The sequence below is a fragment of the Dermochelys coriacea genome, chromosome 2 (assembly GCF_009764565.3).
Source record: "Dermochelys coriacea isolate rDerCor1 chromosome 2, rDerCor1.pri.v4, whole genome shotgun sequence".
Taxonomy (NCBI): domain Eukaryota; kingdom Metazoa; phylum Chordata; order Testudines; family Dermochelyidae; genus Dermochelys; species Dermochelys coriacea.
In genome coordinates, this window is record NC_050069.1 from 130,707,894 (window position 1) to 130,731,087 (window position 23,194).

Consider the following 23,194-nt stretch of genomic DNA (forward strand, 5'->3'; position numbering starts at 1 on the left):
ATGGGTTGTAAATCAACCTCTTGTAACATAAATATTTTATAGAAGGCATTTGCAAACTAAAAAACCTGACATTTATATAGTAACACATGCATAATTTCCCTCTCATATGTCATATTCTTGAGATGAAAGCAATTTTAAAACACAAGGTCACAGAAATATCTGCCAATGTCACTAAAATAAATAAATAAATGTATAAATAAATAATACAAGGGAAAGGCTAAGAACAATCACAGGAAGCAATTTAGCATTTTTCTACTCTGGAAAACATTTAATATCAATGTTCATCTTCACACAGCACCAGGGAGAGAAGGGGTAATAATCCCTGCTGTAAAACAGAGATAAATTCAAGGTAGATAAATTGTTTAATTGATTTAATGACTGCTATTGTTCATTGGCCAACAAAACAGTTGGAACCATTCTTGCAGAACTATAATATCTCCTATATCTGATAAATGATATGACCAGGACAACCTCAGTCTCAGCAGGAAAGACATTGAAGAAATTGTCAGCATGATTTACATACAAGTTGTCAACAGCATCTGGCTTGCTGTGCAGAAGAATGATGAGCAACAGATGTTTCAAGAAATGTTGCCATCTGCCCTATCTGAATATACATCCCCTGTGAAACAATATGTTTGAATGGCCACAACGGAGATAGCTCTTCCACAAAGACCATAATCTTCTCCGTTTCAACATTACTTATAGTCACAACAACATGAAATATCTCCAAATGCATCAAGCACAGAATTAGTTGTCTTCTTGTTAGTGAATAATTATGCCCATCCTCATGGAAAATGAAGGGAGAATAACTTACTCTGGAGAAGAGTATACAAGGATGAGCTTGTATGTCATGGTCAAGAGTATCTGTGTCACTTTAAACTTTAACTGGGCCATTCTTATTATCACTACAAAAGTTTTTTTTTCTCCTGCTGATAATAGCCCACCTTAATCAATTGGTCTCATTAAGAGTTGGTATGGCAACCCCCATTTTCTCATTTTTTCTGTGTGTGTGTATATATATATATATATATATATATATATATATATATATATATATATATTCCTACTGTATATTCCACTGGATGCAGCTGATGAAGTGGGCTTTAGCTCATGAAAGCTTGTGCTCAAATGAATTTGTTAGTCTCTAAGGTGCCACAAGTACGCCTCATTTTTTCTGTTGATATAGACTAACACGGCCACTATTTTGAAATGTGTCACTTCAGTATTGGCTAAATCTCCTTTTCAAATTTTAAATATATCCTTGTGACTTTTTAAGTGAACACTACTTCCGGAATATGTAATATTAAATGACTAAATGGTATGTCCAAAGACATTCTAATTCTGGAACTGACTGTTAAAAGTCAGATAGCCTTGTGGTTAATACAAAATATCTAATTATATTGTCAGCGGTCCCTTTGTTAAATTTGTTCCCTTGTATCTTCAGAAGAACTTTCTTATTATTTCCCACAAAATCAATCATTCCAAACATTCATCATTGTTCTTTCTCTGTGAAAAAGGGAGGACTGCATATATTTTATCTTTGTGTGTTTACATTGTTACTAATTGAGAAAAAACATCAAACTTCAAGAATGACTTACATACAAATATTTGGGCACATGGCTCCCCTTTTTCAGTTATGCTGAGAAAGACATAATGGTCAAGAAATCATTTACCATTATTGGCTCCTCACAATATTGAATATTATCTCTTTACTTTATTATCTCTTTAGTTGCAAGCCTTATTTAAAATTCCTCTGAGGAGGTAATTTATATTGCCTTTTACTGTGTAACAGTTATATAGATTTGTGAATTAACAGCCTTCCATGATTACAGCAGACTGAGTGCCTTGAAATAAAGGTTATTTAAATTAAACAACAAAGATAAAGCCAGGATACACTCCTGAAAGTACAGACTTAGAAACAGTGCCACTGTTAAGACAGGTCAGTTTTATGGCCTGACAATTTTTTAAAGGGTTCAGTGCTCTGACTAGACCTGCTCAAGGTAAAAAATGGTCAAGTGTTCCAAAACATGAACCATTCACAGATAAAAACTTGTGTGCGTTGTAAAGGTGTTGTGTTTTGCTTTTCCCTCCTCCAGTATGAATACCTACAACACCAAAAAGTCAAAAGAGTTTTCAAGGCATGGAGAAAGGTGGCTGTAGATGATTGTTATTAACTTCTAGATCATTTTATAAAATAACATTAAAAGATGCTACAGACTCCTCCTAAAGTCACACGGAGGTTTGATCTAACATGCCAACTTCTGCTTTAAAGATGATTTTTTTTAAACTGGCAACAGAAGTAGTAGCTTAGGGATGGATCTATTTGCCTCAGCAGAATGTATGAATAAGGCTAATTACCCTTCTCCCCTCTCCCAGAGGGACAACTTTGATTTTACAGGTTCCAAAAGTCAGAAGGAAACTAAAAGAATCACTGCTAAGGAAAAAACATGATGCTGCTTCAGAATGGTTTTGGTGGGGAACAACAAAATTATCATAAAATACAGATAAAAGGACTTTGGCTTGAGGATGGTAATCCTAAAAGAAATCTGTTAATTCATGTTTATGAAAAGGTTGCTTATTTGCCATATACAAGTATTACCTTCTTGATGTCACATTATAGCAGCCAGCGCAGTGAAGAGTGGCTCATCAAAAAACTGAATACAAAATGATCATCCCCATATGTCTGAAGTGGTATTTAAGTAATAACTAATCACTGGAAATGGGAAAGCACCAGACATCTACTTAGATTTCAATCTGTGGATATGTTCTTTTACAATCTGTATATTGGCTGGCTCTCAACCAAATAGGAATGTGGCAAGGAAGGTCAGCCAAGAACAGGTCAGCCTTGTAGGATACAATCTGAAGACCTCCAGAAAATGTTTTTGTGATTGTCAGGAAGACTAGGCCTGTTTTGTAAAACAGTTCTGCATAATACATTTCAAGCAGTTTTTTAATTAATTACAGAGTGGTGTATGGGAAAGACCAAAACAAATATCGGACATAATAGCACAGGAAAATTATTGATGCACAATGTATAAAATGAAGAAGTTTGGCGTGAATGCTGTTTAATGAAGGAAACAAATCAGTAGGGATTTTTTATCAGGGGCATTTTTTTGTTTGTTTTTATGGTGGAATCAAACAAACTTTGGGGATGAATAAAGTTTAATCTTTATCACCAGATTCTCACATAACAGATCAAGTTCTGATTTCACTATACTAGTGAGTTCAATTGGATTACAGCAGTGAATATAAAAGCAATTTTTGTTGTGTAGTAGTTCTAATAAAACAGTTTAATAATATTTCAGCAAGACAAATCAGGAGAAGAAGTTACAAATTAAATCATGGTTCCTTTTTGTTCTAATTTAATGTAATATGAACTACAGTTTTTTTTCTTAAACTATGTTCACAATATCACTCAAAAATTGGTATGATTCTATTTTCATGTAATTTTTTGTTTTCTCTCAAAACTAAAGCACATATTGATGAAGGAACAGGGCTCAGAAGGCCAACTACAACAGCTATTTAAATAGTGCTATGAGTTACATGTCTGGTATAAATGAATCAGAAAAAGGGATTAAGCAGTAAAACAGTGTCAATAGTACAGGTTTTGCGTTCTGTGAGTAGGGCACTGAGAAAAATCACAATTTCATGGTGGGTATGCATGTATATCATGAAATTAGCTCAATACCATGTTTTTTCCAACAGCAGGGAGCTGGAAGTGCACATCTGCGCATGCCAATCTCATGCTCAGTGTGACTTGTAGCTCACAGTCGGGTCATATTGGAGTAATTGGCCAACAAGTTCCCTTAGGAACTGCTGTGATTTACTGTAGCACCTGCAGCCTTTTCCCTCTCTCCTCGTGCCCACCAGTCCTCCAAGCTGCCTCACCTGCTGTGCACTTGCAGCAAGAAAATGGAAGCACTCATTGGCCGCCTAGTCTTCCCCAAACTGCCACCCCAACATGACACTGCTGCACTTCTTCAAGCCACACAGAGTACAAGACTAGGGCATGCCACTTCCACCTCCCTGCTGTTGGAAAAATTGCAGCAGTTCAGGGGAGACTCAGTGGCAGGTAATTCCATCTCCACATAAAAGTGGCCACCAGGTCTGCAGCAGGTGAGTCAGTATGGTGGGAGGGGGGGACTGAGTGGGAGGAAGAAAGAGAGGAAGGAGAAAGTCTGCAGCTGCCAGAGTAAATCCCAGCAGGGTTTTTTGTTTGTTTTTTATCAGGCAGTGGGAAAGACTCAGAAGATGGTTTTATGCAAAGGAATGCATCAATGAACTTTTGCTAACTGAATTCCATGCATATGCCATTAAATCACAACTTTACATATGACACTGCTGTGAATTTAAAAAAAAAGATTTTCTCAAGGTTCTAAATGAGGGAGTTTTGTATTCTCTAAGGACCAAACAAAGCATTCAAAATAGGTGTGCACAACTCCTGTTAAAGTCAATGGGAGTGGCATCCACTCACCCCAGGAATGAATTGGTTCCTGCAAATATGCAGGATGGAGCAATACAAGTTAAAGTTTGTAAAGCCTGTTTTATCTTACATCCTCCTGCTGGCTGCGGCTGCTTTTCCTGATACACCCTCTTCCACAAGTTCATTATGTGTGTTGCACTTATTTTGCACACTTCCTGAATGACTTATCAGTGCAAGATATACTCTTTTCAAAATAATACTACTCTTTATGAATGAGTTCTGAATATTACCCAGAGACTTTGAGGGAGATTCACTTACTCACTTCGTGCTGTATTCAGGTTAAGTTGGCCCAGTGAACCAAGACTACGTGGGAATTAGATGAAGAGCTGATTGCACTCAGAGAAATGGAAGTGCATTAATGATGAAAGGAAAGGAAACATGGGATGGCAAAAAGAGGAAAAGAGGACCTGACTGGATTAAAATGAAGAAAAAAAAAGGAAGAGAGATGGAATGCCATGAAGGGAGGAAAGAGAGATATCCTTAAAATATTCAGCTAAATTGTGATCCATTTTCAATAATTATCCAAATTTTCAGTGACTTATCCAAACTGAACAGCCAGAATATTTGACATCCACCTGTCATTAACTAGAACACATATCCCAAAGGTAAAATACTTTAGTCAACTGATATCAATGTGAATTGCTCCCTAGAGAGACATGAAGACATAGAGTTTAGAGATTTTCTGAGTCAGATCCCAAATTGGGTTTCATCCATTATGTTGCTCATATAATAGTTAAGGAAAGACATTTCACTGCAACCTGAGATTGTATTACTTTAAGAACACTACATGCTGTTTTTCAGCACATGTCAAAATCAGGCCATGAATCAAGCAGCATACTAACACTCTAGCAGATCTCTTTAAATAAATAGAACACAAGTATGTCCTAGTGTCCCAAATTTTCAAAAACAAACAAACAAACAAACAAACAAACAAACAAACAAACAAACAAACAAACAACCCTCTCCAAGTCATATAGAATAAATATTAAACACTTTACTGCATTGTTAAATCTCTCATTTTACTTTAATTATGTTAGACAAGGTCAGCTTCCATGTTTTGTGGTCACAGACAAAGCTACAAAACTTAGGATCAGGTCCACCCATGACTCCAATCTCTTTGGATAATGAAATAGTCAAAGCAGTCTCCAACTTCTGCTATTTGGGTTCTATACTCACCAGGCCCTCCAACTCTCATATGGAGATTCTTCACCAGATTGGTATCACAGGGTCTGCCGGGGTCATTTACGAAAAATCTGGAATCAACATAATTTTGGCATGACATCTGAGTTCAGTGTCTATTCAAGCTGTATCCTCTCCATACTGTGTTACAGTTGCAAAACATGGACACTATGCTGCTCAGACTGGGCAAAGTCAGAGGCTTTCCACACAACATGCCAACGTCATATATTGGGCATAAAGTGGAACAACTTCATTCGTAACGCAGACGTTTAGAGTCTACTGGGGCCATTGTCCACATCCGTAATCTTATGCTTTTCGGACATGTTGCCAGAACGCCACAAGGTGTTCCAGCGAGCGCTGTTCTCCGGGCATAAAATTCCATCACCTGAGGAACAGAAGCAACCCAAAAGCAGATCCGCAATTGCATGGATGCATCAAGTCTGTTCCAACGTTTGACTTTCAGCTTATCAAACCCTTGTGGTCGCACAGAAACAGACCAAATGGCGAACAATCACTACAGCCAGCCATTCAGCTAAGCATTGAAGAAGACGACAATGACCACGTAAAACTATTAAAACTGGTCTCAGTTATATATCCACCTGGGATAAAATAAAAGGAAATGAATATTTATATAATATTATTGAACCAAACCCCATCTTTTCACCTCTTTGATTCTCTTTTAAATTCAGTCCCCAAGCCTATCATGCTTCAACTATCAGTGACCTAGCCAATAGAACAAATCCTCAGATGAAATCCAAGTTGGGCACTGAGGGCTACTGTCATAAATATAAAGGGAAGGGAAAAAACCTTTAAAATCCCTCCTGGCCAGAGGAAAAACCCTTTCACCTGTAAAGGGTTAAGAAGCTAGGATAACCTCCCTAGCACCTGACCAAAATGACCAATGAGGAGACAAGATACTTTCAAAAGCTGAGGGGGAGGGAGAAACAAAGCCTCTCTCTCTCAGTCTGTGTGATGTTTTTGCTGGGGACAGAACAGGAATGGAGTCTTAGAACTTAGTAAGTAATCTAGCTAGATATGCATTAGATTCTGATTTCTTTAAATGACTGAGAAAATAAGCTGTGCTGAATAGAATAGATATTCCTGTTTTTGTGTCTTTTGTAACTTAAGGTTTTGCCTAGAGGGATTCTCTATGTTTTGAACCTAATTACCCTATAAGGTATTTACCATCCTGATTTTACAGAGGTGATTCTTTTTACTTTTCCTCTTCTATTAAAATTCTTCTTTTAAGAAACTGAATGTTTTCTCATTGTTCTTAAGATCCAAAGGTTTGGGTCTGTAGTCACCTATGCAAATTGGTGAGGATTTTTATCAAGCCTTCCCCAGGAAAGGGGTGGTAACGTTTGGGAATATTCTGGGGGGAAAGACATTTCCAAACGGACTCTTTCCTAATAAAATAATACCGGTTAAACGTTTGGTGGTGGCAGCCAAAGTCCAAGGGCAAAAGGTAAAATAGTTTGTACCTTGGGGAAGTTTTAACCTAAGCTGGCAAAAGTAATCATGCAGGTCCCCACATCTGTACCCTAGAGTTCAGAGTCGGGAAGGAACCTTGACAGCTACCAATTTGCAAATAAGTCTGATAAGTCTTTAGCACATAAAGTATGCACAGAGTGAAATAGAGCAAGTGTAAATAGAAGTTCACTGGTGAACTTGAAATTGAAGACAAGTAGAAGGTTCATTTACATTTCAATCTGGAGAAGAAAACAAGATAAAACCACATCTTTCAGGAATGATAACACTAACAGTGACAGCATGTACAGACTGGATAAACATGGCACACAGATCAAAAAAAAATGCATGAATGGTGGCAAACATTGAATCACATTGAATCAAGATGAAAAGACCAAAGAGACACTGTCCCAGAAACAGATAATTAAAATGTCTTAACATTCATCCATCAAAATAGTTTTCAGGCTTAAAGGCCACCAAATTTTCAGTTTTATTGAATAGAAGAAAAACATTTTCATCACTTTGTTACTTACAGTGCATTAGTAGTAGCAGTGGAAAGTTACCATTTTTTAGGATCGTTATGCAAGTTCTAGTTATTTCCTACAAAAATAGATTTTATTAAAAGTGTTTTAGTTCTTTCAAATTTTGTTTTGACAAAGTTGACTTTTAAATATATCATTACCTTGTTAAACCAGCCTGGCACAAAACTCTTTCCACAGAGAAAACAATGGCAGCTCTAAAGTGGGAGCTGACATGAAATGTAAAACTTCTATTACTATTAACTGCCAGCAAAAAATTCATGATGGAAGCTCATATGTTCCTTTAAGGCTACCCACTGACAATGTTTAGCTAGTATGTTTTTGTATGCATCTTGTATTCTTCTTTATAAAGGAACTTCTTCTCAAGTCCCATGAAGTGGGAAGTGAAATTGGGGGTTGGACTAGATGACCTTCTGGGGTCCCTTCCAACCCTGATATTCTATGATTCTAAGTACATCAATTTGTTATTTTTTAGTTCACGCCCTCTTAGTTCTAAGCCTCTTATCCTCTCAAATAGTTTTGTGACATCCATCATCATTTACATCTCTCAGATCTCCAAAACTTGGTAAGTATGAGAGAAATATTTCAGGATGAACTGGAGGGAGCCATAGCCAGCTCTTGGAAGCAAAGCTGAAATGATAGTGTGATTTGATGGCAGGCATTTCTCCACTGATCCATATCCATTTTCTCCCCTTACTCCATATCAGTAAAATACCAGAATTTTCTATATGTATCAAAATGAAGAATCATCAGATCCCTAACATAACCCAAGATTTCCTAATCTCTTTTTGTTGTCATAATCTAATTCTTTTACTCATGCAAGTTTTGCCATCTTCACACATATTCCAATACCCTTTTATCTTTCCATTGACATTCAAAGTGTTCACAATAACTTTGGGTTTTGTCTCACCAGCCTCCCTGAACAAACCTTGTGTTTAATCTGTCTGCGATGGTGTGTTCTACTAAGAGTAGCATACTATTGTAACCTGGGAACTCCAGCCCTGATGTGAGTGAAGCTCAAGGCAAGAGCTCTTAGCATGCATGGGCTGTTGCCTGGTTTTGCTCTTCTTATAAAACTGTATTTATGGTGACATGTAACTGGGTGTGCACCTAAATTTCCCTTCTATTAGGCAGCATATTTTAAGTGATGCCAGACACTGGACTAAAAGCTTTATATTTATGCTATCTCCTATTATTTTTCTGATCAGTGTTTTGTAGAATTTGGACATTTAAGGCACACCTACTTTACTTTTTTCATGTTAATCTGCAGGAACTCCTACTTAGTCTGTGTCCTATTTTTCAGTCTCTTGGAAATCAATCTCTATCCCCTTCAGTATTGATTATTCCAACCAATTTAGTGTTTTCTGCAAATTCCTTGTTAGTTTTTTCTTCCTCCGAGTCATAGTATAAGATCATTGGATTTACCACTGATAAATGTAGCAATTCATTTGCCATTCTTCCCTACATAATCTACATTTGATATAATACTACTGTCTGACACCAGTTTCTAAGATAATATTTTACCAATTTAGAATTACTAATATTATACCTAATAGTCTAGGCTTTAATATTGTACTGTTTTTAAAGGTTTCTAGAAATCTAGGTAGATTATGTGTCTGTCTCGACGCAGTCATCTCTCATTGTTACCTCTTCAAAGAAGTTAATCAGATACATTAAGTATGACCTGGCTTTTATTAACTGTGTTAGCTGTTTTTGACAGCCAAAAAAGAATATCAGCCTAATACTACTCACAGCTCTCTTTCCTGGTGCCAACCTCAAGGTTAAAAAAGGATATAATTAAGCATTCTAGCTTAAGTCCATGGAAAGGAGGTGTGAACTTTATATAGACATTTTAATTGACAAAAGGCAGTTTAAAAAGATGTGCAGTTGCTAGGAAACTGTAATCACCAAATGTCATGATAAAGCATGCTTTAATTTTAAATAAGGAATGTTGGTTGATGAAAATACTTAAGAGATAATGAGAAAATATATGCAAGGAATGCATATTGTATGAAAGACTAGGTGAAATGTGAAATTTAAATACTGTAAAACTCAAAGTGAAGAAGGAATAAAAATAATCTGATACAAAGGTTAAAGATTTACATAGTTATTTCATCTTGCTAGCATTCAAGCAAGCTTGTTGGAGAACAGCTGGCTCAAGTAATTTTCATATTTATGTATAATACACTAAGTACATAAGTATATTTAAAAAATACAAAATGTGGAAGTACTTTCCATGAAGACCAGACACATTCAAAATGGTCTTTGCAAAAAACAGAACATTGTAGTATCAGGAGAAACACAGAGGGTTCAAAGTTAGCAAAGGAGGATACTTATAATAAGCAATTGACCTCCTGGAAGTTTTGCCAAAACCACAGAGTTGTATAAAGCAAAACAGGAGACCCTAGGGAAAAAAAAGATGTTCCAAGAATATGTTGATTAGTTTCTTAAACTTCTGAAATTCTAAAAGTGCAACTAGACATTCCAAGACTTTTGCATGTAAAGATCCACAGAACTTGGGGTCTTGAAACAAAATCCACAGCAATGGTAGGCAACTGCAAATACAAAATTGTAAAGAAACATACTCTGTTTTCTCATTAGTCTGTGAAAAGGCACATGACGTACAATTTATATTCTGATTGGCCACCTCAGTATTTCATATGAACAAAGAATTGAATGTAGATTGGTCTGCATTAGCTTTTAGAAGAGTGAACCAAGTCAATCAGCAGTCCATCAAAACTAAATAAAAGAACAGTTCATTCATTTAACTGTGCAAGCACTATCTTATAACCATCTTTATTTTACATTCTATAATATTTTATTTAAATATAGATTCTACTTTGAGTAAAAATACATCAAATTGTAAGAAGTTTTTGCCTAAATAACTTGAAATTCAACAGCTTTCTAAGAAACTTTGCCAAGATACTGAATTCAGCCTGTGCTTCAAGATAAAGACTAAGGGGCATAATGTGACCCAAAATGGCAGTTTCTACCCCTACACAGTAATTATCTATATACTACAGCTCAGAAACTAGCATAAGATCAGTAAAGTTCAGGAACAGAATAGACTTTTAGATTTGCTAGAATAAAAAAAAACCCACATATAAACCTCCTAATATATGTAGTCAATAGGGAGTTATCTGCCTACATGTGACTACATATATTGTAGCTATCATCTAAATTGGAGACCTAATGCAAATTTCATCACTCAGGGGAACTATGTGGTTTGTGAGACTCTCTGGATACCCTTTTGTCCTAAAATCAATGAACAGATTAAAAGTGAATGAACAGACTCATCTTTTTTTACTTATTTTGAATTTTACATTAGCACCCACCTGGCATCTTCCACTTGTAAAAACAAAAGATCATAAAATAATAAAAAACAACTTTTGAATTCAAAGGCCACTAGTGAACACTCTCTTTACATTGCTCTGCTATAAAACCAATCCTAAATCCTTACTATTTAACAAAACAAAATATCCTTAAGAGGCTAAATTAAATAGTTAAATCTTATATTACATACAACTTGGACCCTGGAGGGAAGGAGAGAGTGTACTCCAGAGATCCAGAAATTTCACTGCTGAGAAAACTCTGTTACCAACTCTGAGGAATTTAGCTCCAGGTACAGGTAGCAAGAGAACCTCAATATAGATCATCTTCCAATACAGAGAAAGGAAGAGGCGCTATCTGAGATAACTGAGTCTTGGACCATGTAAAGTTTACATAGATTCTAACGACAGATGCAAAAGACATTGCTCCCATTTCATCTGAATTACATGCATCTGTGCCAGCTTATTCCCATCCATATCTTCACCAACATGAGACACTGGGAAAGTACAGAAACTGCATTATCCAGGTATGATATAAAGAAAATGAAGCTCTAATTATTATCCAAGGAAGGATTCCACACCATATGATCTTCCTATATCCATAATGGCTGCACACATACATTGAACAAGATCAGTTACAAGACTAAACCCTGTGGAATCCCACAAGCAAGTGCCCTTGGGAAAGAAGAGCAAGTTCTCATTACTGTCAGCTGGAATCTTTCCAAGGGAAGGAAAAGAGCCATGGAATATTGTCTGTCAGAGAACTACATCAGTAAGTTACCAACTGTATCAAAGGTTGCTGACATCTAACAAACCAGGCAAAATGGTTTAACCTTAGTCCATCATCAGAAAGAGGGCCGAATTTCCTTAATGTCATTAGCAGGACTGATAATATGCAAGGTAGTTGATGGAAGGAGCCAGGGCTGGAGGTGGAAAATCTGTGGCACACATAGTATGAATAATCATAATTATTTAATAATTATGCCAAATAAAAGATAACATAAGTTAGCACAATATCTTGTAAATATATTTTATTTCTTGTAATTATTTCAGACAACATAAATTAATGCAAATTGTTTATATAAAATGAGAAAAGGAATCCAGCAGTTTGACATATGGCACACATCTCAGTGAAATTGAAGGTGTCACCATCTCTGACTTGTTGACCAAGGCATAGCAAAATCTAATAACCATGTCACTGCAAACCCCCCCCCCCCCCCGCCCAACAACAGCTTCTCATATGCCCAACATTTAACTGAGATGTATGCTAAATGTCATTAAATGCTCTAAATTAACTGAAAAAATATTGCACTGTATATTGGTCAAGTATAAAATATTGCATGTGATATAGACTGCATTGCATTTCCAACAATGTAATACTGGATATAAAATTAGAACACATTTATTAATAAAAAATATACTTTTAAGTAACACAAGAAAAGAAATGGGTAGGAAACTTGAGCTGGAGCCAACTGCCAGACCAAGTCACATGATAAACAAAATATAATAATTAGAAACCTACAGCTGAGCATTCATATGAGCTAAGCATTGGCAATATTTGCCAGAAGACTGGCTATGAAAATCTTGCCTTAGCCAAATGCACACAAAGAGATCTGTGAAAAGAAACAGAAATGTGTATACATTGTATGAAGGGACACCCCTAAAACAGGCAAATTGACACACAAACTTATTTATCACAAATAATAGGTATGGATTAAGTCCAGGTTCAGTATAAAAGCATTATAAAACATACATTCTATAAATCCATTTTAATTTTGATATCTCCAGTCTAAACTATCAGAACAGTTTGGATTTTTCAAAAAATATTAAATGGTATCATTCCCAAAATAAAGTGAATAGAAACTCCCTGTTTGAGATCTGCATACCTTGCCATGTCCAGTTTATGTAGTTCACACAAATGAGAATTTGCATGGTTTAGTAGAGAGATAGGTATTTCTCTGCTCCGCTATCTGTTCTCTGGAAGTTCACTTTCCATACAAACTTGTAAAGTTGCTGTGCAACTCTAATTTGTAGGTCTTCAAAGGGGATCAATGATCTGCCCCGACTGCCATTTGACTTCAGAAGTCTCACCTGGGTCTTCCAGCAGGGAGGAATGGTGTGGGTACTGATGGCCACTCTTTGCAGCAGGATCTTTAAGAGAAGGCTGGTATGGAACATACAGTTCATACAAAGAGTGAGGATGTTTCCCCTCTCCTGCTATCCTTTTTCAGGTTTGGAGTGAGGTGTGGGGAGCAAGTCCACTCTGGTTTTCCAAAGATCACAAGTGGATGGGAACAAAATTTTCAGTGGCACATTCAATGAGATTGGAGAAACACCTGCACTACTTGTTTATGTAATCTTAATCCCATGAGATTATGCTTGTTTATAGGGTTTATTCTAACATGGCTATGCCAAACAGACTTGAAAATTACTCCTGCACTCTATGGCAAATAGGAAAATGTATCTGTGCTTATCTGAAAATTTCCTTTCTTTGAGTAACCAGTTCTATTACAGTGGGTACTTCAGCCTGCTTGCAGGATAGGAGCAGAACCAAACCTCATTCACTGTCTGCAAAAGAATGTCTCACCTCCTGAAGTTCCCTCCATTTGAAATAACTTTGACAGCCAAAATAATTCAAATCTACTTTCTAAAACTACAAATTCTACTTAATGACGACACCCAAATCCTTGGATGCCAAATTCCATATCTTCTGGATGATCCGTTTGTCTCCAAGGTGGTCCAGATCAGGGAACCTTATTATTCAAAGACAGGAAATTTTCAGATAAGCACAGATACATTTTCCTAGTCTTCTTTAGGGAAAGATCCATAGATTTGTTATTATAGGATTTTCTGTGTGCCTTCAGCATGGTAAGAGGATCATTCTGTAAGTAATGACAGACAAAACAAGGTAGATTATATACAAATATCTCCGTCGTCTTCCCAGGGGAACTAAAACATGGAGAAGATTTCTACCAGAAGAAAAAAAATAACATTGGCTAAAATTGATTTACCAATCTGCCGAGTTTGATGAACCAATGGCTGTCTAATAGAACTCAGTACAGGAGACTTGGCCACTCTGCCAGTTTTGTCAGTACTCCCTAGGACTAGATGCTAGGAAGAGAAAGAGGTTGTGTTCATATTGATTTATTTTGGTTTACTGATAAAATGAAGTAGTAAGGCTAATATATGCAATGAAGCATGTTTATTCTATCAGGGTAGTGAAATACACCTGTGCTGAAGGAGACAGTAAATAAAAGGGACTGAAACCAAATAGTGTATTATAACAACACTTGATCATAGAGTGGAATAGTCAGAAATGTAGCTGATCAATAAGGCAGAGAGCTTATAGGCATACACAACTCAGATATACATACAAATATTCCACTATTATGGCTAAAACAAGGAGAATGGAAATGCAAGATTTATACAGCTATTCTGGTCTGCTGGAGAAGAACAGTTCTTGAAGTGACTTTTCATTGTATAATGGACTGTTAAAATAAATACAAAGGCCATCAAAGAATATGAAGGGGCTTTGTATAAATTATAAGAAATTCGAACTTGACATTTCAGCAGCGAGCAGACTGTTGATTGAAAAACTGAAACTTGAACAAGCTTAGTGTGCAAAGTTGGTGAAAGGATGCACTCCAGAGGAGTCCTTGGAAAGCGACTTGCAGAAATAAGTTGCTGACTGGAGCAAACCAGCTGGTGTTCAATGCCTAACCCAAGGTGCTTGTACCAAGAGCTATAGCCAAATTTGTCTTACACAAGCTGGAATGACAAGACATTTTCCACAGAGACTAAAATTCCAGCTCAAGTTTCAAGAACTCAAAGGTGATACCTGGTTCTTCAACTGGATGCTGAGACAAAAAAATTCTCATTTTGATTGGACATTTTGAATCACTGGAAAAAATATGGCTCACCATCTGATTGGTCCACACCAGCATCTCCAAGAAGAGGAACCAATACCACCTAGGTGAAATAGGATAAATTGGACAGTCTCCTTCAGCACATTGCTTCCCAAACGCCAAAGTCAAATGAAAGGGAGAAGACTGAGATCCTGGGCCGGCCACCTGGGAGTCCTCCTGGCGACAAAATACCTATCTTGCATAGGCACCTTTAACTTTGTCTATTTTCCACAATTTGGGTTGCTGTTAGCACACCAAGAAATTACTATAATCATCTCCACCTATGTGCCACCTGTGTTTGCAGTGTTAATTCCTGCTGTGAACAGTAACTGGAGCTTAAAGCTGATGGTTAAGCAAAGATCCCATGATAAGTAACTCAAAGACTTTCTCTTGGGTGATGATCCAGATCAGTCAATCAACTTCTTCATGAAACAGGGTACCTAATTAGTAAACAAATGTACATGCTTGTGTATAATTGTCACAGAGTTACAGTTTGGAAACTGAACAAAAGTATTGTTTCCAGTGTTTTTGTAGCCGAGTTGGTCCCGGGAGTAGGTAAGGTAATACCTTTTATTGGACCAACTTCTGTTGGTGGAAGGTACAAGCGTTTGAACTACCAGAGTTGTTCTTCAGATCTGGGGAAAGAAATCAGAGTGTCTGAGGGAAGGTCTTCACTAGAAGTGCACAGCTGCACCCACTGTAGCATATCTGGTGAAGATCCTCCATACTGATTGGAGAGCGCTCTCCCATCAGCATGATTACTTCACCTTTGCAAGAGGAGGAAGCTATGTCAGCAGGAGAGCATCTCCCACGACATAGCACAAGTACAGACAGTGCTTAGTCCACTGAAACTTGTGTTGCTCAGGGGGGTGTCTTTTTACACCCCTGAGTGACGCATGTTAGATCAATTTAAGTGATAGAGTAGACATGCCCTGAGCTAAATACTAGTTGCAACAGAAAGTTAAGCATAAGGGTAATATGTTGTAGGAAGTCACTTGAAATGAAGTGGGCAATAAGGGTGAGATTGTCATGCAACAGGGGTTTGAAGTGGGCCATTAAGGGTTAGCAGGCAGGTGTGTATTACAGGTTGTATGAGCCATGAAACCATCTATTATACAGGAATACAAAATGACCCTACACCACAATTCACATGGGAATTTAAAGGTGCTATCAAATCTTTTCCCAGACAACTCCAATAAAAATTCTACAACTTCATCCCCCATAAACCCACCCCAGGGACTTTGTGCATGCTTCCCAAGATACAGAAACAAGGGAAACCTGGCAAATCCATCATATTGGTCCATGGCACTCTGAAGGAATACCAGGACCCCTAGAAACCATCCTCAAACCACTCACTACGTAAAGGTCCAGTTTCCTACATGACACTACCAACTTCCTCCAGAAACTTTGCAACATAACAACCTCCCCCAGAACACCATCCTTGTCCCCATAGATTGCACCTCACTATAGACTAACATCCCACACCATGAGGACACTGCTGTGTGCCTCAAACACCTACAAGATAATGTACAATGCTCAGAAATCCATCCTAAAAACATCACTGAACTCATCCATTTCATGCTCACCCACAACTACTTCACATTTAACAAACACCTTGTCCAAACCATGGGAACAGCCCCAGGTACTAGAATGGCTCCTCAATATGCTACTTCTTTGTGGAGGAAGAATTTGAGGGAAAATTCTTTTTCCATGAAACCAATACCTTTTCACTTGAAGTTCAGACACCCTGTATTTATAGCCTAGTAAACCTTTTAGGCTATAACTTCTTCTTAAGTGTATCCCCAGATAAAGTTTCTCTCTCCTTCCGGGGTGTAAATGTCATGTTGTCTTCTCCTCTTCTTGTTAACTTGATAGATTTTTTTTACCTGACAGATAAATGTACCTTCATTGTTTCTGCCTGGCAATCAGGCTGGCCAGACAAGCAAAATACTCCTAACTGTCTAAGGCAGACTGGACTTATGCATTGCCTGCCAAACATATTGTAAGAACAATTCTAGCACATATTTATAACTAACTGTATGAATCCTGTAAACTATGCAGTTATTTTCAGTACCAGCATATTACCAGTTTGTATATGATACCTTACATTACACCTTTTAGATGCAGATTATGACAACAGTGTTTTAGGTGTAGTGAGTATGTCAGGCCTAACAAGAGCTTCTGACACAGAATAGTGAAGCACCAGTGGGACCTCTGCATCACACTCAGGCACTCTGATTTCTTTCCCTGGACCTATAAGGAAGAAGAGCTCACTGTAGTTTGAAAACTTGTACCTTCCACCAACAGAAGATAGTCCAATGAAATATATTACCTACCTTATCTACCTTGTCTCTTTGAAATTACTTTTGTTAACTAGGATTGTGAAACACTGTATATGTGTCTACTAAGCTTAATAGTTTCATATTACCTTTAAAGTTCTAGGTGTAGACAAACATAAAATGAGACCTAGCGTGCAAGCTCCTTGAACTGCACTCAGTCTATACATTTTGTCATAAATGTAGAAGTCTATGTTAGATAGGAGTGTTAGCTCATGGCTAACATAATTCATGGGGAAGTAGATTAAAAGGATTCACTACAATAGATCCATTGGGAAGAAGACCTTGATGAATTGGCATGTAAATAATTGAGCAAATTGTCTTATGCTTTAGCTTTGGATTTTTTTTTTCTGTTCTATTAGCAGCACTGGAATTGATAACCACTTGGCACAAATGATGCCCTATTCTGAGGTACTCTTAGGCAAAAATCAAAACATTCACCTTCCAAAGGTAATGATTGAGTACACATGTTGATTTCTATAATGGTTGTGTTATTTGATTCTGAAAACAGGAATAGTTATTGGATTGACTAATTTTCTAATTCATGCAAGCAAAACCATAGCCCAATACTATTGTTGCCTTGTCTTATCATATACTATTAATTTCCATTGTTAAGGACAGTTAATAAACGTTATAAAATTAAATTAAACTCAAGTCCTTTTCTTTAGTTAAGCAATACAAATCCAAAGTACCCTGAGAAAGCTGGTATGTGTAATCTGTTAAGAAGCTTGCTTAACTAAGTTTTGTCTTATAGCCTATCTTTTTACAGTGTTCATCTCCTCATTGGTGGACATTACAGATACAGCCAGGAAACTTTGTTCTGCCCAAGACAGAAGAACGTTTTTCCCAGTTATTATGAAAACCCTATCAGACATACTGACAGTCATGACCAGATCTGAGCTATTATCTGTGGAAGGAGCTGTACTCTGAGACTCAGTTGAATCATTGTGTTCCAGGTGGTGGTTGCTATGCTCTCTCTTTCTGATATTATTCCCTGAACTCAAGGGGTCAGTAAGACCCCTTAAGAAACAATCTGATTTTAGGACAAGATGCAGAGGGGGTACCCAAAAGTACTGAATAGGTATACAAAATCTGGATCATTGATGCTTGCCTGTGTACGAGATCAGCATTTCCAGTAGGCTCCTGTAAGAGTTGGATTTTTTGTTTCTGTGATACCACTTGTTTTCCATAAGGGCCATCTTCATCTTTTGTTCAATTTTTTTCTGAGCTGAGACCTTGTACCTGATAGCTTTCCTCAGCCAGGCCTATGATTGACTTCCCTGGTAACATGTCTCTGTGTTTGTCCTGAATCAAATATACTTTAGATGGCATGCAATTCTAATGTTTGCTTTACCTTTCTCTCTGTCTAGAACCCCGATCGGAGAAATTGTTCTTTTTTTCCTAAAGCCAATATTATTGCTACCATGATCCTAGAGAGAGACCTGGGGAAGCACATGCAAGATCAAATGGTAGTAATCAAAGCTGAAAAAGAAAAAAGGCTTCCATCCATCTACAAAACATAAGAATTGTCTGAGGATGGTAAAAATGGGAATGCTTTGAGGACAAGCCTGCATTAGGAACTTTTTTAGATATTTCAGACAGGCCCCTGCTCTGCTTGTCCCCAGTTCCCTCAGGCTCCAATCTGAAGTAGATGATGAATTATTCCATTCATGTCCTAGCCTCCCATGTGTTACTGAGACTGGGAATGAAACAAATCTATTTCTGAAATTCTTGCACAGCTTCACAGGTTACCCCTTCTGCAAAATGTCCAGTGACCTAATTTGTAGGTAACTCTTCTGCTCCCAAACTGAGAGAGTCTGGCACAACTCAGGGGCCTAATTCTAAATAGGAACAGTTGGGAAAACTGCAGATCACTCTGAGGCCATAGAAGGCAGCTATTGACTCTGCACTTGTCCTAGCTAACACTTGCACAGAGGCATTTTCTCTTGTTGTACTTCACAGATTGCTTCAATTTGCCATATGACCTGTATTCCTTTCTATAAAGTCTGTCTTGAGTCAGATGTGTAAGATGAATTTTTTCATGACTTTGAAAGTCATCCCACAAAGTTTTCCAGTGAACCACTAAGATAGCTAGGAACTGATTTCTCTGAATACTTGATCTCAAGGACCAAAGCCCCATATACCTACATGAAACAGATTTAATCCCATTGTCCACCACAGGGAGAAGCCCTTAACACATGCAATTTTTAAGTTTTGAGGGCCCCTTATTGCTTGCAGGTTTTTCTACACCTGGACTGTCGTCCCTCTTGTCTCTCCGTAGATATCTGCTGGGAAGGGTGAGGGAGGGGCAGTAGAGAATGAGGTTTTGGCACCCTGCAGCAGAAGCTGGTAACAATATCTGGAGATTAGGTTGTAGTGACCCACCAACAGCTGGGAATGACAGATAAATATTGCCCCAATCTTTTACGTGTGGCAAGAAATCCCTATCCCCCATTACACTTTTGCCTTCACACATGGAGGAATATATAACTATACCTTGTCTAGGGAAGCTGCAGTTTCCATATCCTCTTTCCTGATGGAGTGTATCCTCTGGTGGGTTTATTTTTGTTTGTTTGTTTTCTTGGGCTTTTAAAAATATATACATATATTTTCCTATTTGATTCCCTAACTCTGATGTTGGTTTTCTGGCCTTCATTCCATACGGAGGAAGAATTCTGTCTGGGGGTGGGTATTTATGCATGACTAGAGGAACCAGCACATATCTACACCCTAGTCTTTTCTGCATTCATCTACCAGGGGGCACTCTGTGAAGGTGGGTAAGGAACTGAGCAATGGTTTTATTATTCATTTGTTTTCCCACTGAGAGTTTGTCCCCTTAATCCTGCTCTAGTGGGGGAAGTGAAACTGACCTTAGAGATTGCTATGAAAATATTTCAAGTGTCTAGCAATCTCCCTACTCTCAGAAAGGCTGGGCTTCTTGTTTTCCCTTACCAACATAGGCCCCTTCTGGATCTCTCAAGGAACGTGTTGGTCGGGGGCTCAAGGACAGGTTCTCCAGAAGCTCTACCCATCTCTGTTATTCAGGATTCACATGTGCAGATGGGTCTATGCTTCTCCTGGAGACCTCAACCTGAGATATTAATAGGGATCCCCTGGAGGTAGGAAGGGGGGCAGTGCCCAATGGCTCTTTACCAGCTCTCTGGCATTGGCAGTGTCCGTGCTGTGTCCAGTGCCCTCTACCCACAAGTTGCAGGCAAGGGGGAGGGAAAGGTGGTGGCTCATCTGTGCAGGCTATTGGGATTCAGCCGCATCTGACACTTTGCCCTTCTGGGTTCATTTCCTCATGGGGATGTGGTCTGCTTGTCCTGGAGCCAGTTCATTTCCAATCCTGCCTGCTTCCTTTCCTGGCAGAGGGGGGAGCATGGCATGCCTCTTGCACAGAAGAGCTGGCTACTCCAGTCCTGTCTGGCACCCTTCCTACCCCCAAAGCTACTCCAACCAGATTGGACTGTGAGGGACACCATCTTGCTTGCAGATCTGGCTGAGCGCCACAGTGAGACATTTAAGAAGGTGATGCGGGGGAGACAGTCTCTTTTTTACCTTTTACTTTTCTTGGCCTTGCTTGTTCTCTGAAACCTGCAGGGGCACCAGGTGTTGCAAATGCCTCTTAAGGGGAAGCAGAGTTGAAGGGACATTCTCCCCTAAGTCAGATGCAGCCCTGGGATATGGCTGGGAATTAGACAGACATGTTATTGAACTGCATTGTTAGTCTAAGAATTTGAAATAAAGTATGGTGTTTTCTTTAATAATGCTTTGCAGCAGGGAGGCCTGGCTGAGGGAGAGGCCGCTTGGGAGACAGAAAAGAACTGAAAGGAACTTCAAGAGGCAGAGCATCCCCTGCTGCTAATGACTGACAGGACTGGTTCTGTCCCCAACCTGGAAGGCAGGCTGAAATACCCACTGAAACAGATCTGTGGACCATAGCAAGATGAAGAATGACAGCTCTCTGGGGAAATTCAGCGTGTTGAAAATCAGATGCATTACAAACATTTTCCTAACCCTATCCCTTTTTAGATTTAACTGTCAGTGTGTAAGCTATGACTGTGATAAATTTAAAAATTTCTATTAATCTCAAATGAGGAGACTTCCAGATATAGTATTAGACGACTATCTAGTGGTCATCTTCTGAGGCTCAATCAATGGTATTGTTAACTTTTCCTGAAAAGAAAGCTGTTCTAATCAAACTCAGGTCAATGAATCAGAGTAGACAAAAAAATTAAACTGTCATGTAGGCTTCCAAAGACAAACATGCAATTTTCTTCACAAAATTATTACTTTAGCCAATTTATCTTCATTATTAACTGAAACAATGTTGTATAACTGGAATTGAGTAACATGCCATACAAGACAGAAATCCTGACCCATTCTATCTTATGTACTGGAGAAAATTCTACACTCTAAATTCTTGCAAGTGGTTGACTCAAAGTATTTGACCCCTTAGCTCATTCAAAGTACCTTCCTTATTAATAGTTAAATACTACATTGCCAGGCATATCATCTTGTTTGATAGTATAATATATTGTTTTGCATTCTTATAGCCATTCTCAATCTAGAGGTAGCTTTGTAAAAACAAAGGTTTCTCTGACCTGTCATTGGTAAACAACAGATTTGTTTAGAAACATAGGGAATACACGCTGAACAGACCAATGGACTATCTACAGTAGCTAGGCATCTTCACTCTGACAGTGGACTGTGCTTGGTACTTCAGCGGGAGAAGAAAACACATATAATACAGAAACTGTTACTGCATGACAGGCATGCTAGGCAAAACCTTTCCATCCCTATCAGTGCTTATATACTGAAGGAGGGACTACCTGGAATATGGAGAGGGGAGGACAAATACATTCACTGTTTGGAAAGTTACTGAATATTTAGGGAGTGAAAATAAACAATTTAGTGGGCTCCTCCTACAAACAGTAATACTTCTAACTTTCATCAGGCATGTCAAGGGACTTAAATGTCAATTAAGCAAACTTTACTATATGGGTATTACTATACCCATTTTTCAGATCAATAAGATGAGGCACAGAGAAATTAATGGACTTGCTTAGATGAGAGTTAGAAAAAACTGGGACTAGAGCCAAGGAATCCTAACTCCTAGTCCTCTGCTGCATCCCATAGTAACAGTCTTCTAAATCACTGGTGAAACTGCAACTGCAATTCTTACTTAGATATATACCTAATAAGTTTTTTTTTGCTCATGGCATTAATAATATGCCATAGAAATGAGATCCACAGATGAATTATACATTGATTAAAATTGTTTTTGCATTTCTACAACACTATCTATAAATGGCTTGCACAAGGTTTCATAGAAAGCCTATGATACAGTGGGGTTTAGAGTTCTTCTAAATCCCAGATCTGTGGTTTAAACATATGACAAAACCATGCTTCCTTCCTCAAAAGCATTTCTTCTCCTCACTAACTGGTAGACTAAGCTCTATAAATAGGTTCCATCCTTCTCTCCTAACCTTAGTCAAGCAACAGTCCAGGAGAAGCTAAAAGTTTAGAGCAACTGTAATTATGTAAATAAAAATGCATCATTTGAGCAATACACTTGTGAGGGATAAAGGTTTCAATTTGTGGAGAGGGCCAACCACTCCTCAGGTAACTCAACTTATTTACCTTATTCCTTATTTACCTTTACTCTATGTTGCTATTTGAAAGAATAAACCAGTCCTGCATACCTTTATGAGTTTTATTAAAAAGAATAATCAAACACTAAACAAACATATTGCTAAAGGCTAACACTATTACCAATTTCACTAAACTAATTGATCAGGACCACAACTGAAGGAGACAGACAGACACAGGGAAGAGTTTTAAATAGCAGGTTGCTACTTTAATAAACTTAACAATGGAGGCTTTCAAGTGGGTCTAGTGTGCGTTTACAGGCCATCTATCATACAGCTCAAAAATCAGGGAAGATTCTCCC